General features: G+C 40.0%; 1 protein-coding gene across 1 annotated transcript in view; it reads right to left on the bottom strand.

Moving 5' to 3' along the window:
- TENM4 (teneurin transmembrane protein 4) overlaps positions 1 to 19,936 on the bottom strand; it is a 601,532-nt gene that overhangs the window by 240,051 nt on the left and 341,545 nt on the right.

The raw sequence follows: 19,936 nt of genomic DNA, 5'->3' as shown, positions 1-19,936 counted from the left end.
AAGCAAAGGACACAGACAGATCATCTGGGGGATGGTCTGCAAAGATGAAAACAGCTCTGCCATCGAGACACCCTGGCCAGCCGATAGCTCTCCCAACTTCAATGACCATATTCCTCTTGATGTTCAATGGATGACAGAAAATAAGGACATAAGCACTCGTGGTGTCCAAGGAGGTCTTCAGATTTTCTCTTCTGGGCACTAAACTGGAGAAGCAAAGGCACTATGAGGACAACATTTCTCTGGTACAGGTATTCCCACCACAGAAATTCCCCATGTTACTCAATCTTCCTGAGTAACACGCCTCTACAGCGACAATAAACTGACCAGAAACCTTGCCCCTTCTTTCAGACTATAACTGTTTGACCACAGAACTGCTGTCCCTAAAATCTAGAAATTCTAATAACTTACTAGAAATTAAGGGATGTCAATATTCAACAACCCAGGAAAATGTTTTGCTTTCTACTTGCCAACTATGTACCAGCAGGCCATACCTGCTATTCCTTCAGCAAATGAAGATTTACAGTCTCTGCATAGTTTAGAAAGAACAGAGTAGGTACCGGGGGGGAGGGGAACTTCTCATGTACCCCATCAGCTCTCCCTTAAAAGAAAAAGTACCCAGTTAAAGCCTTGGTAGTCCCCGGGTCTTTCTGTGGGGTTTCTGACTCTAAAGTATGTGGCTTCAAGCAGCAAATGTGGAGGTCAAGAAAACTCCCCTGAGAGGAGCTGCAGTCTCCAATAGCATCATGATGTTTGCTCAGAAGTGATGAAAGAAATGCCAGCCTCCTCTTCCTATCCCTGGTACTCACCTAAACAAAGAGATATGCAAGGGAATGTGCTGACAAAGCCAGTGTTAGCTGTGCCCAGGAAGTGCCATTCAGCCCTCAGAGGTTCCCCTCTGCTTACAGACACACAGTAGAATATGAGGAAGAGAGAATTATCAAGGCAGACAAATGGTTATGTAAAATAATCATCATGGTTTTGATAGATTGGTCAGTGCTGGCTTCAGTTCTGGGGTGGAGGGGGAAGGATCTGTAAATTAAATTCACATGATCCACTCCTGTTCATTCACACGGTTATATAAACTGCCCACTGGCAGAAAGGTGGTCATTTGTAAATTAAAGGAGGAAATTATGTCATCTTAGCACAAATATGTTGCTGATGAAGACTGTTTATGGTAAAGATAAAGAAATAACCAAGTAGATGACATGGTGGAGCACGACTTCAACTAAACCCTTGTGGAACTTCACCTCTGGTTCTGCTGGAGGTTCCACTGCTTTAACAACATGGCTGGGGCATTTTGTCCTGCACAAAGGAGAACAGAATGTAATGGATAACTCCTTAATTACACGGTCTATCAGATGCAATGTTCTCCCCAGCAGCAAAATGTCCATTGGATTTTACAAGGTATGGCTGGCAGAGGCAATTTATAGCAGTAACTGCCCTAATCCATGGAAGGAAATGTCTTCCTTCTTTGATTACCCAAGGTTTGGTCCTTGTCCATTCTTAATGAAGACAACAGGAATTCCACTTTTGACATAAACTTAAATAGAACAGACCCTCTAGGACAGCATGCACTGGAAAAATACTGATGTAGTCATAAACAGCTCTCAGGCAACAGCAGGTCATGTATTGGTGGGTGTTCTGGGATGAGTTAAGCCTAAGAAGTACTACCCAAACCTTCACCATTTCATAGCAAATGGTTCAAATGCTCCATCTTTCAAAAGCTATGAAATAAAGCAAAGAAAAAAGTCATAAATGTTGAATGCTGTTCTCCACATCATGCTGGGAGGCCACAGCTTATCCCTTTAACTGTGAGAGAAAGCATTTGGGGCAGAGAAAGTATAAACACAAATACCCCAAACACAGGCAGTGTGATAGCAAGTGGAAGTCTGTTACAGATAATTCGTTATTCCCTAACTCAGGCTCCATATGACCGCTGCAGGATATGCACTACAATCTGATCTCAGTGTTTGTCACTTGTCAAAAAATTGAGAACAAAGAGCCAATTAGCTGTGGTTTGTTTTCTTTTATTTTGCTGGAAATAAAAGCTGAGCTATCATACAGAAAAAAATTCCTGGTGTGTGTACGAGGCAGGGAGAGGAAAAAACCAATAAACAAACATTTTTACAAAAACTCAAATCACAGGATTTGCAAAATAAGGACAGCTGGGATGCATAAACAAGAGCATTAGAAAAAAATTATTTTATACAACAGAAACTTTCCTATTCTGGCATTTGTTCTTTCAATATATAGTATAACCACTAACTTCTACTGCAAATCTGCAAAGATTTTAAAGGCAGCGTAGCTGCAGTGGGACTGGTTTTTGAGGCTGTCCAAAAGGCAGTGACTGTCACATAGTGGCCAGGTGCTATTTAACCATTAAGGTAACACTGCTTTTCATTTGGTTGGAGATTATGATAATAGAGTGTTTTGTGACAATGGAATTAATTGCTCCTCCCCACCTTGTTATGCAGTAGGTAAAGAGACACTGGAGACACATCACCAGTATTCGAGTGCCTCTGCAGTGAAATCCATCACAGATGCCTAAGATACAGCACTGCAAAATAAAAAGGGACCACCTGGCTTCCTAGCCTCATCTCCTGGGTAACCCAGTCCACCATGTTTCACTCCACTGAACAGTAAGCCAAAAGTTTTGAATACAAATTGTGGGGAAAAAATAAAAAAGAGACTATTTGAACCAATTGCAAAGACAGAGAAATCTGGAGGGGTAGAGAAGAATTACTGAAATTGGAATGCAATTAGAACAGAGAAGTCAATATCCATGTACTACAAAGATGACAAGAGATCTTTAAGGGACCACAAAGAAGTGGTCAAGGTTTTGGTTTGTATCTCAGTTAAAGAGAGCACTCGATACGGTGCCACAGCACTGACTGCTAACAAAAACTGATCATTCAGGAAGTACCAGCAACAATCCAAGCAAGATCCGCAAGAGTTCCTGGGAGATTTCCAATGCAAGGATGGATCCAGTCCAAAACCTGATTGCATCAAAGAAAGTAATACATGGCAAGTTTATTCAGACAGCCTAGTGTAACTCTAACACATAAACACTGTTGCTTATGGTGAAGGAGGCAGCATTTAGCAATTTGCTTAACACTTTGCACACAAAAAAGCAATTAGAAAATTCATTTTCATCTTAATCTGAAATCTAGAAATATTAAGAAATAAATTTGTGCATTAATGTCATGTGTAAGGAATTGGCAAATACCTATAATAACTATAAGAACACAACTCTTCCCATTCCTACTGATAGTGGTGGGACTATTTTATGACTGACATGTCCAGTAAGCCCTTTCATTCCTTTTTAGGCTCTATATTGAATTAGGAAAATCTGCTGCTTTTTCTACTATCACAACTCTTTGTCTTTCAATGTCCTGTTCATGAACTACTGAAGCCTATTATGTTTAAATAATAAAATAATGGAAACCAAGACAGTGATTCTGTACAAACACAGTTTAAAGTTCTTTACCTAGAGCTGTGCTTAGGTCACTCCCAAAGGAGGCTGAAGGGAACAGTCTGTGTGCATAGGGGAAATTACCTTTCATAGCTTAAGACAAGTGCCTTTTACACTGCTGCCTTTTAAACAGCAATGGGAATCAAGCAATGTTGATTTCTAAGAAAAAACAAAATCCAAATTTGGTTTTGAGCACAAACAGAGATAATTAAAGCCCTTGCTCTAACAGGAAGCTGCATTAGAAAACAACTTTGCACTTTTGAGGACGCACACTGTGTTTCTTGTTATGCCAATTTATTTTAATTAATCAGAAAAACATTTATTTGAGGTATTAGCAATGCTGGTGCTTAGCCTGTCATTCTGCCTCCCTTCTAAATACCCAGAATGGCAATTCCAAAGTTGAGCACATCTGCTGCAAGGAGGAATCTCTCCTTCTGGCACACCACTGAAAAGGAGCAGTATAAACTCAGTGGGCCAAATCTTTGTCCTTCCACTCACCTGGAGCAAAACTGAACTGTGCTGGAGTTCACTACCACAAAGAAATACAATTTAACCCTTAGTGGAGTGTGAAGTGGGGCTCTTGGCATTACAGGAGCCAAGGAAGCCACTTCATGCTTGCCAGGAAGTGTGACAAACCACAGAACCTCCCAACAAGCAACCTGTGACTCAAATTTAACCTTGGAGTGTCAGACATGGTGGGAGCAGGCCCAAAGTCCCTCTGGGAGACAGAAGGAAAGCTGACAGTATGGTGAGGCTGGAGGGACCAAACAGCTTGTATGCATCCAGATGATACTCCTGGAATGCAAAGGACAGATGAGATCTTCCAGGAACATTAAAAACAAAAAGGAACGAGAGGATGACTCAGACTCCTTTCAGGTTTCTCTACAGCACCTGTTATTTCTGAAACCATCACTGAGTTTCAGAATATCTGCATAAGAATATGCTCCTCTCCAGCAGTATCTGGAAAATGGAAATTAAGAATACCATCTTTCATGTTCCTCTTTGCATTCTTCATTCGAATAATAGGAACAACTCACCTGTCCTCACCTGCTCTTGTCCCCTATATTGTCTATCCAACCCAAAAGCATTGGGTAAACTCTCTCAAAAAAGAAGCAGACCCCCAAAACACATGTGACTGACATGACTTCTTAAAAATTTCTGAAGTTTAAAAAAGTTAATTAATTTTGATAATATTTAAATAGTTTTCATTATTAAAATTAACATCTATTTTAATACAATGTTTTATTTTTTTTTCCTTTTTTCTTTGGTTCTCTGTACCTGTCCCATATACAAACCTGATAAAATAAAAGAGAGCACTAGAAACTTCATTTTACTCTTCTTTTAGTTGGACTAAAGTTAATGGGTAATTGGAAAGTTCATAGGGCTGACATAACAAAATAAACACCAAATATTTCTAGAAGCAGCAAAAAAAAAATGCAGGATTGGCCCTGACACATGCAGAAAAATAAAATGCTACCAATATCACCAGTAATATCTCCTAACTGGTACCGTTTGTCTTACCAGAAATATTAGAGGCCAGTGGGAAAAAAAGCAGCTTTGACAGTTGCATGGCAACAAGAAAAAGACACAGGGATGCTCCCTGAGGATGAATGTGGCACAAACAGGGAGCAGACAGTAACTTGGCTCCAGCTGAGCTTGCTGGGTGCTGCCAGCCTGACCTTAGACCAGCTATAATCCAGCAGGCAGCCATTCCCACTGCAAAACTCCTCCAGCTCTCTGCCAGTGCCTCTCGTGTGCAATGGGGCCAGCTTTCAGCATCCAAACGGTATGAAAGCTCTCAGGAGAAATAAACCAGAAAGAAGATCAACTCAAACAGTGTGTGCAAAATGGCAGCAGCAAACAAGTCCATCAGCTCAGGCAGTTTCAGCACTCAGGTGCTTCTGCAATACAGCGTTTTGGGAGCTGCTGTACGCTACAAACTGAGATCAAGAAGGGAAACATCCCAAACTCACAGTGTGACAGCCCACAGCACCATCAGGAGGAAAGCCAGCTTTTTCCACAAGGCACTTAATATAGAGACCTGAAAATAAACTGAGCTTGCATATTTTCCTCACCTTAAACTCCTGCTAAAGTGATTGAAATTGAGGCCTAAGTCCCATTCGACTGCTGATTTACTCAGGGTAGCATTCTTCTGTTAACACATGGAAAACTGTCCCTTACAATCTCCACAATTACCACATGCTGCTGTGACAGTGCCTACACTGTCACAGTATAGTCCCTTTTGTACATTATAATCACTACCAGTAAGGGCAATTTTTCGTATAATAAAAATTACCATATTTTAGCAGAAGACAGAAGAAAATCTGTAAAACTAATGAAGAGCCTTTTTTAAAATTACAAACCAGAGAAGACCAAGCAACTAGAGAAGTGTAACCAGGGAGAAAAATTTGCCCCAAACCTTTCATCCTCTTTCACAATAATTTTTTTTTCTCTTCGATTTTTAACCTCTTCTGTCACCACCAGAACTAAAAGCTGCTTTTTTCCCCCCTTTTGCTGGAAGAACAAACAAACAGTTGCCATTTCAGTCAAAGCAATGTTATTCTTTGGCTGCCTGGCATTGGTTTCAGCTCACAGGGCGGTCAGTTCCTCTGGCTCCCATCCAGCAAGCTGAATAAACTAGTCTGGCAGTAAGAACAACTCTGTTTGGGCTCAGAAATCAGTGCTTCAGACCTGTCTCCAACCTGAGCGCTTCCAATTTACAGCACTCCGACACCGCAGGAAGTACACCAAGCCAATCTGAAACTCAAATATATTTGAAACAAAGCTTTCTTCCATGCTTTTAGGTCTTTTTCTACACTCTTCTTCCTTCTCTCTTTAATGTTTGCAGGTTGGAATTTAGTGGTCTTTTTTCTGCCAGAAGTTTGGCCTTTGCAAGAAATATCTTCATCCAAGTGTGCCATTTCCTCCAAAATGCACAGCAGTGGCAGAAATCACAGACAGATCATTATCATCTTTTCTCTGTTTCTTGCTTCCCTCCTTTTGCATGGAGCACTATGAAAGTCAAGAAGAACTTTTCTGAATTTACAAAACTCATTTTTTATAGAAATGCAGTCTCTCTGTTCAAGACCTTTGACTCTCAGAGCACAAAATAGAAAACGCAAGAAAACTTGCAATACAAGAGAAACTCTGGTTCAGCAAGTGCAAAGGCATGCTGGAAGGATTATAAGTGCAGCACTAGGCACTTTAGACTCCCCTTATGCTCCACTCTCTGGCAAAAAAACACTAACAGCAGAATTCCACTTTACTGGGATAAGGGATGGTGCTTATGAGAATGGCAGGAGATGTGAATGCCAAGGTTGAGGAATTGTATTGAGTGCTGTGTTTCAGTGCTCAGGTTATTATTTTCTCTTTCCTCCTCTTATTTTTCACACCATTAAAATTCCACCTCAGACACCAGACTCAAAGCGAACCAACAAACATGCATTGTTCGCTATCCAAACCCACCACACTCACACGGCTGCTGCTGAAGCTGCAGTGACACTTGAGCTGAGGAGCACAAACCACTTGGGCAGCTCACAGGGGGAATGCCAGAGTGACAGATTAAGTACAAAACTAATCCACACGCTGTGTTTCTGCTGCACAGGTGTGTGCAGAGATTATCCTTCTGCTACACAAGTCACTTATGCCAATCTCAAAAGAGCCTTTCTCCTTCCTTCTGTTTCTTGGTTTATATGAAGTAAATTTTCCATGGCTACTGTGCCGAAACCCTTCCAGGGAAATTATTTTGTAAAACTTCAAACATTGTCATTACTTCTTGTACACAATAATTTATCAAGCATTGTAGCATGCTACAAGGCTAGATCCTACTCTCAGCATCTCAGCAGATGGAAGTTACCCACATTCTTTGAAAGAATCTTAAATACTACTTCTTTACCCTGAAAAGAACAATTTGGGAGAAAAAATTAAAGCTTCAAGATCACCTCTAAATTCTTCACATAAATATTATGCTAAGCCAAGATGGAGACAAGTAGTAAAAAAGATGCAAGAACCCTGAGACATGTCTGAAGTCCTCAGATAAAAGTTAGCACATACAAATTCCTATTTAGAAGCAGAAGTAATTAGAACAAGTTCTACTTAATGGATGGCACAGAAAATAGGGGTTCTGGTTTCCAACAAAAAGTGACATGCAGTAAAATATTTAGGCAATCTCTTGAGGATATGTAGCATTTCATAAATTAAAGGGCTTTAGTCAGCTTTCCATGTGACAGCAACCAACCCACAGTTCAGTCAGAGGAGAAGTGTTTGTGTTTAATCCCAAGATGGATTGGAAGAACTTCTGGCATGAACTGACACTGATATAAACTGCTCAAGAGTTTTTACAGAGAATAAATGGAAGACAAAGCAAACTGTTCTAAATTGAAGCTACCATAATATTCAGCAGAAGTCAAAATTCTCTGTTCCGAAAGCCATGTGACTAAACACTGGGATGTAATTTTCAAATAGGTAAGTAAACTGCCTTTATAAATTCCACCACTATGTTTAAAAATCATTTAGCTCTCATTCCAATTGATTAGGTGTGTCTGTGTAGCTTTGGGCAGAAAACAGGGAGTACTGGTTGTTAAAGAAATGGGAGAGTAACGGGACATGAATCCTGCTGTGGGGGTATTGCAGAATGCCTGGGTGACCTCGAGCTAGTCAGTTGTGACCTCTGTAAAATGGAGATAATCACACGTATCTGATTCAAGGGGGTACCAGGAGACCTACTGTTTCCTAATTGTTTAGAGATGTACACGGGAAAGGCACAATATATAGTTACATGGGTTAGGTTTCTAGAAATATCTACTGGCGACACAATAGATTTTACCCATCTGTGTAAAAGTGTCAAGTACTGCTATTATTTTGACCTCATTGATAAAGAAAGGATGGGTGGTCTGGTAGATTGAAGCACATTTTGGCTGGAAGCTATTACCCTTTGAGACGACCTCTTGTTTCAAGTTTCATTGGTGTATCAGAAAAGTTACAGGCAGCAACAGTAAGGGTTTCTATAATTCATGCTACAAAAATACTTCAATCTGTTTTATCTCCTCTGACATCCTACTCCTCTGTACTAGTCCTAATGATATTTTTCTTAATCAAGCATATGTTAATGGCAGGAAGCAGTGTCACTTCTTTCTGGTTTTACCTGACCTGTCTTTGGGTGCTCACTGTATCTGTGAAGCTATACCAAGCTCAATTGTCTCTCACTATTAGAGAGGTGTAGAAAAACTGACTGCCATGTTAAGAAGGGCATAAAAAATGATGGTAATTTAAGAGGATGACTGATTTTAAAACAAGATACCTAAATTGAGGTAAAATGTAGATCCTTCTGATAGTTTCATGTAGCCATTCAGTTTTAGAGAGAGAAGCTGTTTAAGGTGATTTGGGCAGGATTTATGTAAACTGAGTAGCAAGGAAAAGAGATGATTTACATTAAAAAATATCACAAGCAACCATCAAGTAGCAGTAGTTTTACTGCTGAAATGTGACTCTGGAGAATTTTTACAAAATCTCCACACTTGGCCAGGAAGAGTAAGGCAAGAAAGGGGCCAGTGTGAAAGTAGTAGTTTTAACCCGGAGTAATTCATGCTGATTTCTATTTCACCAGAATCATTTTACACCAGAAATATCCATACAGAATGCAAATACTGGCACCTCTGTCTAAAGCACTCATTTACCACCAAGTGCCCTTGTTTTACTCAGTGTGTTTGCAAGGATGAACCACTCTATCATTTGTATCAGTAATGCAACTCCCACCCACATGTGCTTCAACCCCAGACTTGACTAATGCATGAATCTTTATGCTGTGCTCCTTATGAAATGCTGTGTCCTATCACGTTGCCACGATACTGCCACTAGATTTATGGCTCTAACTAAATCATCCGATCATACCACTTCTGTGCTGTGCTTCTTCCATTACCACCTAATGTATCAGAAGCATCGATTTTACACTTGCCAGCTTTTCTGCTGGAGCACTCCAAGGTCCTGCAGCACTTTATTACACCCCATGCCCACTCCCTGAGCTGTCATGCTAATGAGCCATGTGTCGCTACTTTAATTTTTCTGAAGCAGGTCACAAAGCTCAATTCTCCCCTCACGTGGGAGAACCTAGAGTCCAATTCCTGAGCCGTCATGGCTGGCTGATTTTGAATAGTGCATATGATGACAGGCTCTCATCTTACTGACCTGGCCGCCACAACACCCCTTCCCTCCCAAATGCTGAAAGAAATATAGCCATTTATGGCTTCAGAATGCTTTTTCCTATTTACAGCATACTGTACTTACCAAACACCTAATATCTTGAGGTGTCCAAAATGCTGAAATTATAACCTACTTAACCTCAAAAATTCTGAGAGGCCAATTTTTATCTCTACAATTAGGGTCTTATTTCGACTGAAAGAAAATGAAAGACAGCATGATTAAGAGACTCAATTGTCAGGACACTTAGAAACACCCTGAGAACCTACAGAAATGTAGAAAAACAGAAAAAGGCTCAGATCCTCCAGAAAGGACCAATATATTTTATGACCTACAGGTATGAATCCCTTCCAACTCCAGGTATTTTATGATTTCTATCAATTTACTGCCTTGCCAGGATATCAGTTAGGAAAGATAAGCAAGACAAGAGGTTAGATTAGCAGCTTTTAGGTTACCCTGAAAGGCATCTCAAAGACAGTTGTTACATTTTGCAAGGTTAATTTCTGAGTAATGTTGCTGTCCTAAGACGTAAAAGAATAGGAACAATTAGGCGGTAATTAATGAGGGCCAGTCCAGCCTTTTTATTTTGACCATTCCTACAAATAAGGCTACTTGGTGTTTGAGACCCTTGATGAGCAAAAGATTTGGGTCTCAGTAGCTTTGCTTATGTTAGAATTTTAAATGGCATGTAGCTGGGGAGAAATGCATCAACCACCATTCTGTTAGCAACTGTTTTCCACATACATTTGTGTTTTAGTGGTAGAAAGTAGTAGATGAAGATCTCGAGGTCTCTGCCATTTGGTAGAGATGTCCCGGCATCACCATCCCTGGAAGTGTTCCAAAGGTACTGCATGTGGTACCTGAGGACATGGTTTAGTGCAGAACATGATGGTGCTGAGTTAACGGTTGGACTCAGTGACCTTAGAGTATTTTCCACCCTTAAGGAGTCACTGCACCTATGAAGTAACATGGAGTCACATAGCCCACATGTAACGTGAATCTTTTGGCCCACCACTGCTGTCTTTAGTGAATGGCTGCACATTTTCATGGTACTTTGACATGTCAGTATTAGCTGACCTCTTGTAAACAGAAATACCATATACTACATCTGAATTTTATTACCTTCTGTTATACAATATTACATTTTATCTTTACATTTTTGCTACTTTATATGGAAAAGGCCTCAACTACCAGGCTGCCATTAACAGACCTAATTATTACATGGAAAGAGAAAAAACATCTACTAAATCTTTCCTGTTAAAAGCGAGGACAGACTGAGAAGATGTGTTACAAAAAGGCTGACTAAACTTTGCAGCATCACCATCCCTTACCTCCAGAGACAGAGTATGTGTTAAAAGCTAGCAGTAAAGCTCTGAGACACTACGGATTTATCAGCTGAATGGAGAGGGAATACAACAGTATTTTTCATAATCAGTCTGAAATTAAGAATATTAAAATCTCCAAAACTTCTAAGGAGCAAACAATAGTGATTATCCCCCATTTTATTTATGTAAGAGTCCAGCACCAGCATTTAGGTCACTTGGCCAAGGTCACCAACTGTAACCAGCCATCAGTTTTTTGACTGGTGTTGACTCCCACTGCACTACTTACTACAAAATACAGACCTTGCAGATGTAGATTCTGAGCTAATGCCAATCATGCTTTTAAAGCACTATGCCAGCTATTCCATCTCTCTTGGGGGCTTTTTTCTAAATTCATATGGCAGGACTCAGAAACAAACAAAACCTTTAACCCTTCAAATTCTGGTGTTTTCCAAATTTCCATCAAACTGAATTTTTAAGTTGGGTGTGTACAACCTCAAAGCTGGACCTCAAAGCTTCAACCCAACTGACTCTTAAAGAACTGTGACAGTCTTTCATACAAAGCTCTTCATAGCAAAGGTTCCTTCTGTGCCATAACTGCCCGTCACATTGGCTTTACTACCAAGAATGGGCACTATGGGCTTGGTCCTGCTGTTAAGACACATGGTTAAGGACTGCTCTCCCTTGAAAAAATACTCTACTGCTTTGCACCCAGGTACACATGGGAAGCAACTTCAAAGGATACACCATGGCTTATACACACACAGCAAGAAGCTGCATGATCCTCTCATGTCATATTTCAAGTATCATTTTTCAGAAAAATCATGCTGGATTCACAAAAACCACTTTTTCCTCTGAATTACTGACACAAATATTTTTTAACCTGATCCTTTCTCTTTTACTCAGAGCCTCAAAAGCTTCCACCCAAAATACCTAAAGCTATCATTGCTTTAGCTGAAGAATTTGTTGGGGTCACATGATGGTTTGAAAGCTGTGGTTGAGATTAATAGTGTGTTACAATAAACACAGTGAATAATGCAAAGCACAGAAACGATGGAGGAGGAAGTGGGGGGGATACATCTTCTGAGGCTATGCAGTTATTGGATGTTTAGTTTGAAAGAACACACAGGTCAGAGTGAGACTTCTGGCATCTTCTCCCTTACAAATTAATCACCAGTTCACAGTGACCAGCAAATTTCAGCTTATAAATAAAGTTCAAAGCCCCCAGGTCCTCATTTAAAAATGGAGACATATGGCTTGCAAACAGCTAATGGAACAAGCCTTCCCAAAGTTTGAGCTCATTCCCAACTGAGAGATCCATTTCACAGAAATAACACAGTGCAGCCATGAGTACATGAGCTTCAGACTTCCTTCCTGTATTTTATAATACACTTCTCTGCACTTCCAGAGCAGCTTTTATCTGGTGAGTGGAAAAAGTTCTGATGAACATCAGTTATGACTTTTCAAAGTGTAGAAGGCACTGCAGGAACTGAGAACATATACAGACCCTCAGCCACACAGGCTTCAGCTCAGAAATGATACTACCAGAAACAAAAAGTTCAATGTTGTGCACGGAAAAATCTGAAAAGATTTAGAAAAAAGATTAGCTTACTCTCTGAAACCTGATGTCTGCAAGTTTGGAGCCACAGGTCCCTTCTTGTCTACTTGTTCACCATAGTGTAAACCATGTCTAGTTGCAGTAATATCATATAAATAAGAAAGTTCAGAAGGATACCAAATCCTAGGGTTTGCGATAGCTCTCATTTGCAACTGAGAAAACTGTGGTTTAAGTTTTGTATCTGAGAAGCCTGTGGCAGAAATCAGAAGGCTGAATTCCTAGTACTCACTCAGTGCCTGGACAACTCTGCCTTCAATGTTTTGTTCTTCTAAAGCTGCCCTGAAAGCATTTTTTCCACACAGAAGCTACTGCTTTGGGGGCTTTGTTTCATGTTAGTCACAAATCTCTCAGTATAACCTCAGGTAGACCAAAACACTGGCTGTCCTGCAGTGAAAAATCATCTAATGGGCCATAAATTAATGTTTCATTTCCTTTAATAGTGTAATGATTAATTCCTTCTTCAGAGCAAGATTTTGTTGTACATTTGATAGTTACATTATAAAGAAAGAAATGGGGTTTTTTAATGTCAAAAAGGATCAAAGCCAGAACACTGCTATTTTTGTTTGTGCTCTTGTAGCTTGACTCTTCAAACAGTTTTTTCTCCCCAATTTTGTAAAAAGGCAAAAAAATCTATCTCAGATGAGACCTTGCACAGCTTGTCAAGTTTCGACCCACAGTGAATTTTTTTTGCAGATATAAACCCCTGAAAGTAGGGGTTTCTAATGGAAATGCTGACATAACCTTAACTATACCAATGCCGCCGTAATCTCAGGTTACCAGGAATATTTCTGCTGCCAATTCCATTTAACAAGTCTGAATGCATATAATTTGTTCCAGTTGTCTTTCCTTGGAGTGGGGCTCCTTTGTGCACACTTTTCAATGTGGCTTGCATTAAAAGAAAGGAAAAAAACCTCCTACTCCTATGTAAATTCATATACACTCTGATACGGCTTTATCACAGCTAAAAAGCTATAAATCTGCTTTAACTGATTCAGTGTGTTCCTTGGCCTGGAAAGGTGACTTGCTTCATTGCTGCCCTTCACTGAATGTGACAATCATAACTTTGCTTTATTCTTTCTGAGATATTTATTCCTTGCAAAAAAACCTCCCAAAAGCCCCCCAGCTGCCTCTCTGTGTATTCATACTATCCCCTCCTGACCAAGGGTCCCTCTGATTGAGCCAAAAGGATTTGAGCTGGGTCAGGATTTGCCCCTGGCTATGCTAGGAATCTAATCCAAATGCCTCCCACTGATACCAGTGATAAGAATCTAGTCCTATAGCAAATGATTTGCTTCTCACCTTTGGCTCATCCTGAAGCCAAACAATTGCCAGGTTAAACAAATATTCTCAGGATGCAAAGTGAATTCACAAAGCAAGAGCTTAAGGGATAGCAATGTAAGTGGGCACATCTAGAGCCTCATGTCCTCAGAGAGATCTGCAGCTCACACACTGGCATTTCTCTGATCTTTCCTGGTAGAAGAAAGAGTGAAACAGGAGGAACAAAAACTCAACAGGATGGCTCCACTGCTCAGTGAATAAGAACAGGAATAATTCATGATCTGATCCTCCTCACAGCTACCAGTTAACAGCTTCTTACTTGATCTTCAGGGTCTAAAAGGCAAGAGCTGATGCCTGGAAACTCAAAACCTCAACCTTGTTTTCATCTTTACATCAGAGATAAATTCAGAGGAATGATGTGAGGACAAATTTTCAAATACGTAAGTAAATTTTTGGAAGGTTTCAGTGAGTTTGAGTAGGCATCAACTGTGAAAATCGAGCCAAAATGGTCATCTCCACACTAACCCCTCAGGCTTCTGGGGACCCATAGTCAAGACACAGCTCTAGCCACAGTGAGTGCAAAAAGAGAACTCTCTTCAGGATGACTCAAATCCTGGTGGCTTGAAATGTCTCTGTCTAAATTGAAAGCTTATGGTTAATAAGTTTATTGTTTGTTTTCTGCTTAAAATTAAAAGAGAGGAATTAAAGTTATAGTTTCTCAGGCTGAATTCTGAGCACGTTCCCAAATTAGAGGATAAATTAATTGAAAAATTATGTAGAACTGATTTTCAAAATGCTTTTGTTGAAGCACCTCATCTAATCATCACTACTGTTTTAAAAAAATATAATTTTATTAAAGAATATTTTTAAAAGTACTGCTAAACTAAACATCTTTTAAACCTTTCTTCTCCTTAGGATGTTTTTACTAAATTTATGTAGTGTTGAGGAGGAGAGGAGGGGGAGGAGGGTGATGATGTTAAAAAAGTTTTAATAGGAAATGCAGTAACAAAGAATATTTAAAACTTTTTAAAAGACACTTGGAAATTGATTGGTTATATCTTCCAATTCCTGTTTCCCTTCTGTAATTATGAATTACCATTATGAGTAACACTGACTGCTAATGGACTCTGCAAATCTCTGATAAAGGATGCAGAGATTAATTGCTATTCTTACTTAACACACTTGCTTGAGTAGTAAAAAAGAAGCAATTGAAAGCACTGTGCAAGGACAAAACACAGCAAGAGAATAGAGCCTCTGTTCACAAGCTTTTTTGGAAAGAAAAATGAAAGCTTTCCATAAAAGAAAACTGAATTTAATTGGAATTTATTGTTAGTTTTTAGATGAGAAAAATATCAATTATTCAGATTACATTATCAAAGGTTCTTTTGCTCTCCTCAGTCAGATTCCTGAAAATTCTCCACTTCTAAGACACCTCACATGATACTATTCCTTCTTCAAAATCCTTTAATATTCAGAGTCTTTTGGCCTCCCTGCTGCAGTTTGATCTCTCTGTACTTTCAGTCCTGGTGCTGTGAACACCTAACCCTGTGCTTGAGCAGGACTCGTACAGGACAGCTGCCGTGTCTGAATTTGGGCCCAAAGATCAGAGGAGCGCTGCCTGATGCGGAGCAGGCTGATGCTGCACCCAGCCTGCCAGTGGTCACACGGGGCTGCTGAACGAGTCCGAGAACAGCCGTCGCTGTGCGGCACACTCTGCAGCACCAACCACGCCACGGACACAAAAGAAATAAACACTGAGCACTCACAGACGCATCAAAAACTTTCAGCAGAAAGTGCCCTGTGTTTCAAGAAGATGACTTCCCTCTAGATCCTGAGAAAATCCAGTCATAGCAGCAGCAGTGGCACATGATCTGGTCAGTTACTGTAAACTGCGAGAAATGCACCATTTATATAAAACTGAACTATATGACAAAAAAAGATAAGGCTATAGGAGTCCCCAGCAGCCTTCTTACAAAGGATTTATCTTCTCAAATCTGGGCCAAACCATTGAATAAATAGTGGGAAGTTCTTACTGAAGGATAGGTAAATTACTGAAGGGAGGTAAATTCCAAACTGTGATTGTATTTAACAGCTCAAGGCTGCTTTTTAAAGCTTAAGAAAAAAAACTTTAAAGAAAATAGGTTACAAATCAGGAGGCCCAGATTTAGTCAGAAATGAAATGAAAATGAAAATCTTTGGGGGATTTTACTGCTTCAAATTGTCCAGCACTCTAAACAAGAAAAAGTAGGAAAAGCAATACAAGAACCTATAGTTCATTAACTATGTGACCATGGATTTTGTTGGTCAAGCAGCTCATTCATGCAGATCCCACTGTGCAGAAGAAGCATGGTGTAGCTGCTGGGGGCAAACTGATCCTGATGTGGTTTATTTTCCACCAAAATCATGGATCATAGAGAAATTGCACACGTCTCCCAGGATCTAACCTTAGGATATTTATGCATGTACTCAATATAGATTTCCCTCCTTGTCCACTGCCAATGTAACCTGTGCCAAGGTAAGGGCTGCACCATCCATGCTTTATGCAACTTTTAACCCTAGTCTTGGAATTCAAAATGCAGTAATACTGAGAATTATGCCTGCCTTTCTCCTCTCCCTCTCTTTCCAGCAGCAATGTCACTTTGGGTGACTGGCATCATGACCTTCCACTGTTGTTTCTTCTGTGAAAAATGCCCTTAGTGGTAGAAAAGGTGCAAAACTGTTCAAGCAGTGGTGAGCCACAAGTTTTTGTAATAGGGATGTATTTGAGGGAGAAACCAAAGAAATTGGGGTACATATATTCAGAGGTGGGTGATAAGACTCCAAACTGTATTAGATTCTTCCCAGTGACTTTAGTAGATGTTACCTTCAGTATCACCAAAGCAATTTCTAGGACCAGAGAGTCAGTTTTAGATATTCTTACAATTTACTAGTATTGCTTTACTTCTGTTAGAATTAATTAAATTCCATGCTCTGGTCTCAAATATTGTGTTAGTATTTGAAAATACTAAAATACCCCAAACCAGAGGTGATTTGGGATTTTGTGGCTCCCATGTGCAGAGGCTGTTTTAAGTGACTACATCCAGTCTCCCTGATACAATCAGCTTAAGAGAAGCACAGCAGACCCCACCAAATGACAAAAGCACACTTCTCATGGAACGCCTGCTCACTGATGGAGGAGTTGGAAGATGTCACACATTTCGGCTTTGACTATGAGGCAACACAACCGGTGTTGGAACTTGGATGTCAGCTTTCCACAGATTTTATATATCTTTCCAAATCCGGTCTTTGTCACTCTGTACAACAGCCATCTCCCTACCTCAGAGATGCACCTGCTAATGTCCCCAGTGCCACAGCTGTGGATGCTGAAGGGACATGGGCAGCAATGGTCAGGCTGATGTGCTCCTCCTGAACACCATTCCCTACAGGCACTTTGTTTTTTAAAATGTATTTTTCATGTCAGTTACTGGTTCAAATGGAAGAAAGCTGCCACTAATGAGCTAAGCACCCACATCCACAGCTCTCCTTGGCTAGTCCTCAAACTTTCTCAGTGGGCCAAGATCCTCCCTATAGCCCCACTTGTTCATGCTTCTTCTCCCATACCTTTGTCAGGGACTGCATGTTCTGATCAAGCACAGCAGTTGTTAAGTTTCTTAGTACAACGAGATTAAAGATTGGATGCCTTCAGACAGTTCTGGCTTCTCCCGAGTCCTACACATATATACCTACACACCAATATAAAAAGAAACCTGAAAAACTAATTAGTGTTTCTTAATGTCCACCAAGATAGCACACAGCAGCCAACTTTTAAAATAGTGCTGAAATCCTAAAATCAGGAAATTTTAAGGTTTCTGAAGGGAAATATCCTGAGATGTTTCAGAGAGACAGGGCTGTTAGTCTGCAGATTGGAAGGCGTGTGACCTTTTGATGCTAAAATGGGGATTATAAAGAAGATGGAGAGAGACTTTTTACAAGTGCTTGTACTCACAGGATAAGGGAAAATGTTTTTTTCACTGAAAGAGGATAGATTTAAATTTCATATAAGGAAGGAATTATTTATTATGAGAGTGATAAAGCACTGAAACAGGTTACCCAGTGAAGCTGTGGCTGCCCCCTCCCTGGCAGTGTTGAAGGCCAGGCTGGATGGGGCTCTGAGCAACCTGGTCTAGTGGAAGGTATCCCTGCCCATGGCAGGGGTTTGGAACAAGATGATGATTAAAGGCCCTTCCAATACAAAGCTTTCTAGGATTCTCTGAAATGGAGACATTCACACCTTAGTTACGTTGGGTAGTTTTAGGTAAAGTAAAAAGCCTTCTGGACTTGACATATATAAAAAGAAAAAATGAAAAGGTCCAAGTCTGAAAAATCTGTTTCTTTTTCCTTAAAATCATGTGCCTGCTAATATAATAGGTACAATAAAAATTTGGACTTTCAATGTCCTAAATTACTTAGAAATAAAGAAAATCAAACCATGGTTTGTAACACATCACAAAACTTCAAGCCCTATAAGATGCCCATTATTTATATACATATTAGCTGGTTCCAGCCTGCATTTGAAAGTTTAGGTGGACATTTTTCTGGAAGTGTAAAAATAATATCAGGGACAATATTACCTTTCTGAAATAAAAGGAACTTAGATAAAGAATAGCCTACTGCATATTAAAAAAGTAGCATGTTTCTTAAGCTCCATGTGCATTATATTTGCAATTTACATGGGGATTTGTAACAGCAGTGCTGCTCCCTGGGTGTTACTTACTTTGGATGGACTTCTCTAAGGCTGAGTTTACACAGCTGTGGTAGGAAAACCTAGCCACAATCAATTAAAAAGTGCAACACAAATCCTTTGAACAGCATTCTCAGGCTGTCCTGCTGTTGAGACAGCTACTATTCTCTGAGAACGAGTGCTCTAACTGTATTAAACTTAGTCCTAACCAAAATAAGCTTTTACTAATTTTCACCATTTAAGGAACACAAAGACCTGCCTTTGTCATTTAAAATTTAAGCTGACTAAGCCTCATAGAAACAGAACATTAAAGAACTAAAGCAATTAAATCCATTTACAGAGGTCAGAAGAGTCTCTGGGTTTTAATCGTGATGGGCTTGTATGGTCCGTGGTTGTCATTCACATGAACTTTTAGATTATGGGTTGATAGGTGGCAAAGTGAGTCACCTTTGTTTTCCTCTTGATAGCAGAGTGACGCTGAGCTGATCCTAGCAGGTCACCAGTGTCCTGCCATTACCTGCACTTCTGATTACTGAACAACCAGAATAAGCAGGCAAATGAGACCCCAGATGCCTTGTCTTTGTGTGGGACATATTTATTACCAACCTACTGAATCCTGCACACAAAGAAGGCCTCAGGGAATGGAATATGTCTACAAGCTGATGCAAAAAGCACTGAGGAAAAAAAAAAAAGAAAAAGGATAAATAAGCAGGGTGCTGAAAAGCCTGAAGTCTAACTAACTCATCAGCACATTGATAATCCACTGTGGACTTTGAACAAGGAGTTTTTTGGTTTTCAGCTAATTAGTAAAAGAAGAGATTAAGGTTTTTAATCTCTTGCTCTTTCTTCCCTCTTTTTACCTGGAGGGTGTTCATGTATGTGTACACATGTATTTCCTAAATGAGCAAGGAGAAAGTACATACATATACATTATGACGTGGAAAACATGAGGTGGAGTGTGAGTTAGGTTTTATTTCCAACAAGAGGGTAATTGACATTATTTCAGATTTCCATGTTCTGTGACTGCAAGCAGTCAGATGTGTGTGTGTTATAGGGTGGGAGGGGAAGGGGAAAGCTGAACAGAGGATATGAATTTTAATCAGTTTCCTGAATGAATACAACACTGTATTTCCCCCTACTCTCCTTAGGATGACAATTCAGAGGAGATAACCTTCTCCTTTGAAAAACCTTGAAAGGAAAGTTTGTTTTTACCATAACAAATGCAACAAAAGAAGAGGGAAGCTGGGAAAGGGAGAGGGCGGACAAATTAAATGTCAAACTTTCTCTCCTTACTTGAAGATAACAGCATACTAGGAAACCTTCTTAGAAGC

Source organism: Molothrus ater, chromosome 2 (assembly GCF_012460135.2).
Source record: "Molothrus ater isolate BHLD 08-10-18 breed brown headed cowbird chromosome 2, BPBGC_Mater_1.1, whole genome shotgun sequence".
In the NCBI taxonomy this organism is placed as follows: Eukaryota; Metazoa; Chordata; class Aves; order Passeriformes; family Icteridae; genus Molothrus; species Molothrus ater.
The sequence above is the reverse complement of the archived record's forward strand: the minus strand, read 5'-3'. Positions and strand labels throughout refer to the sequence as shown.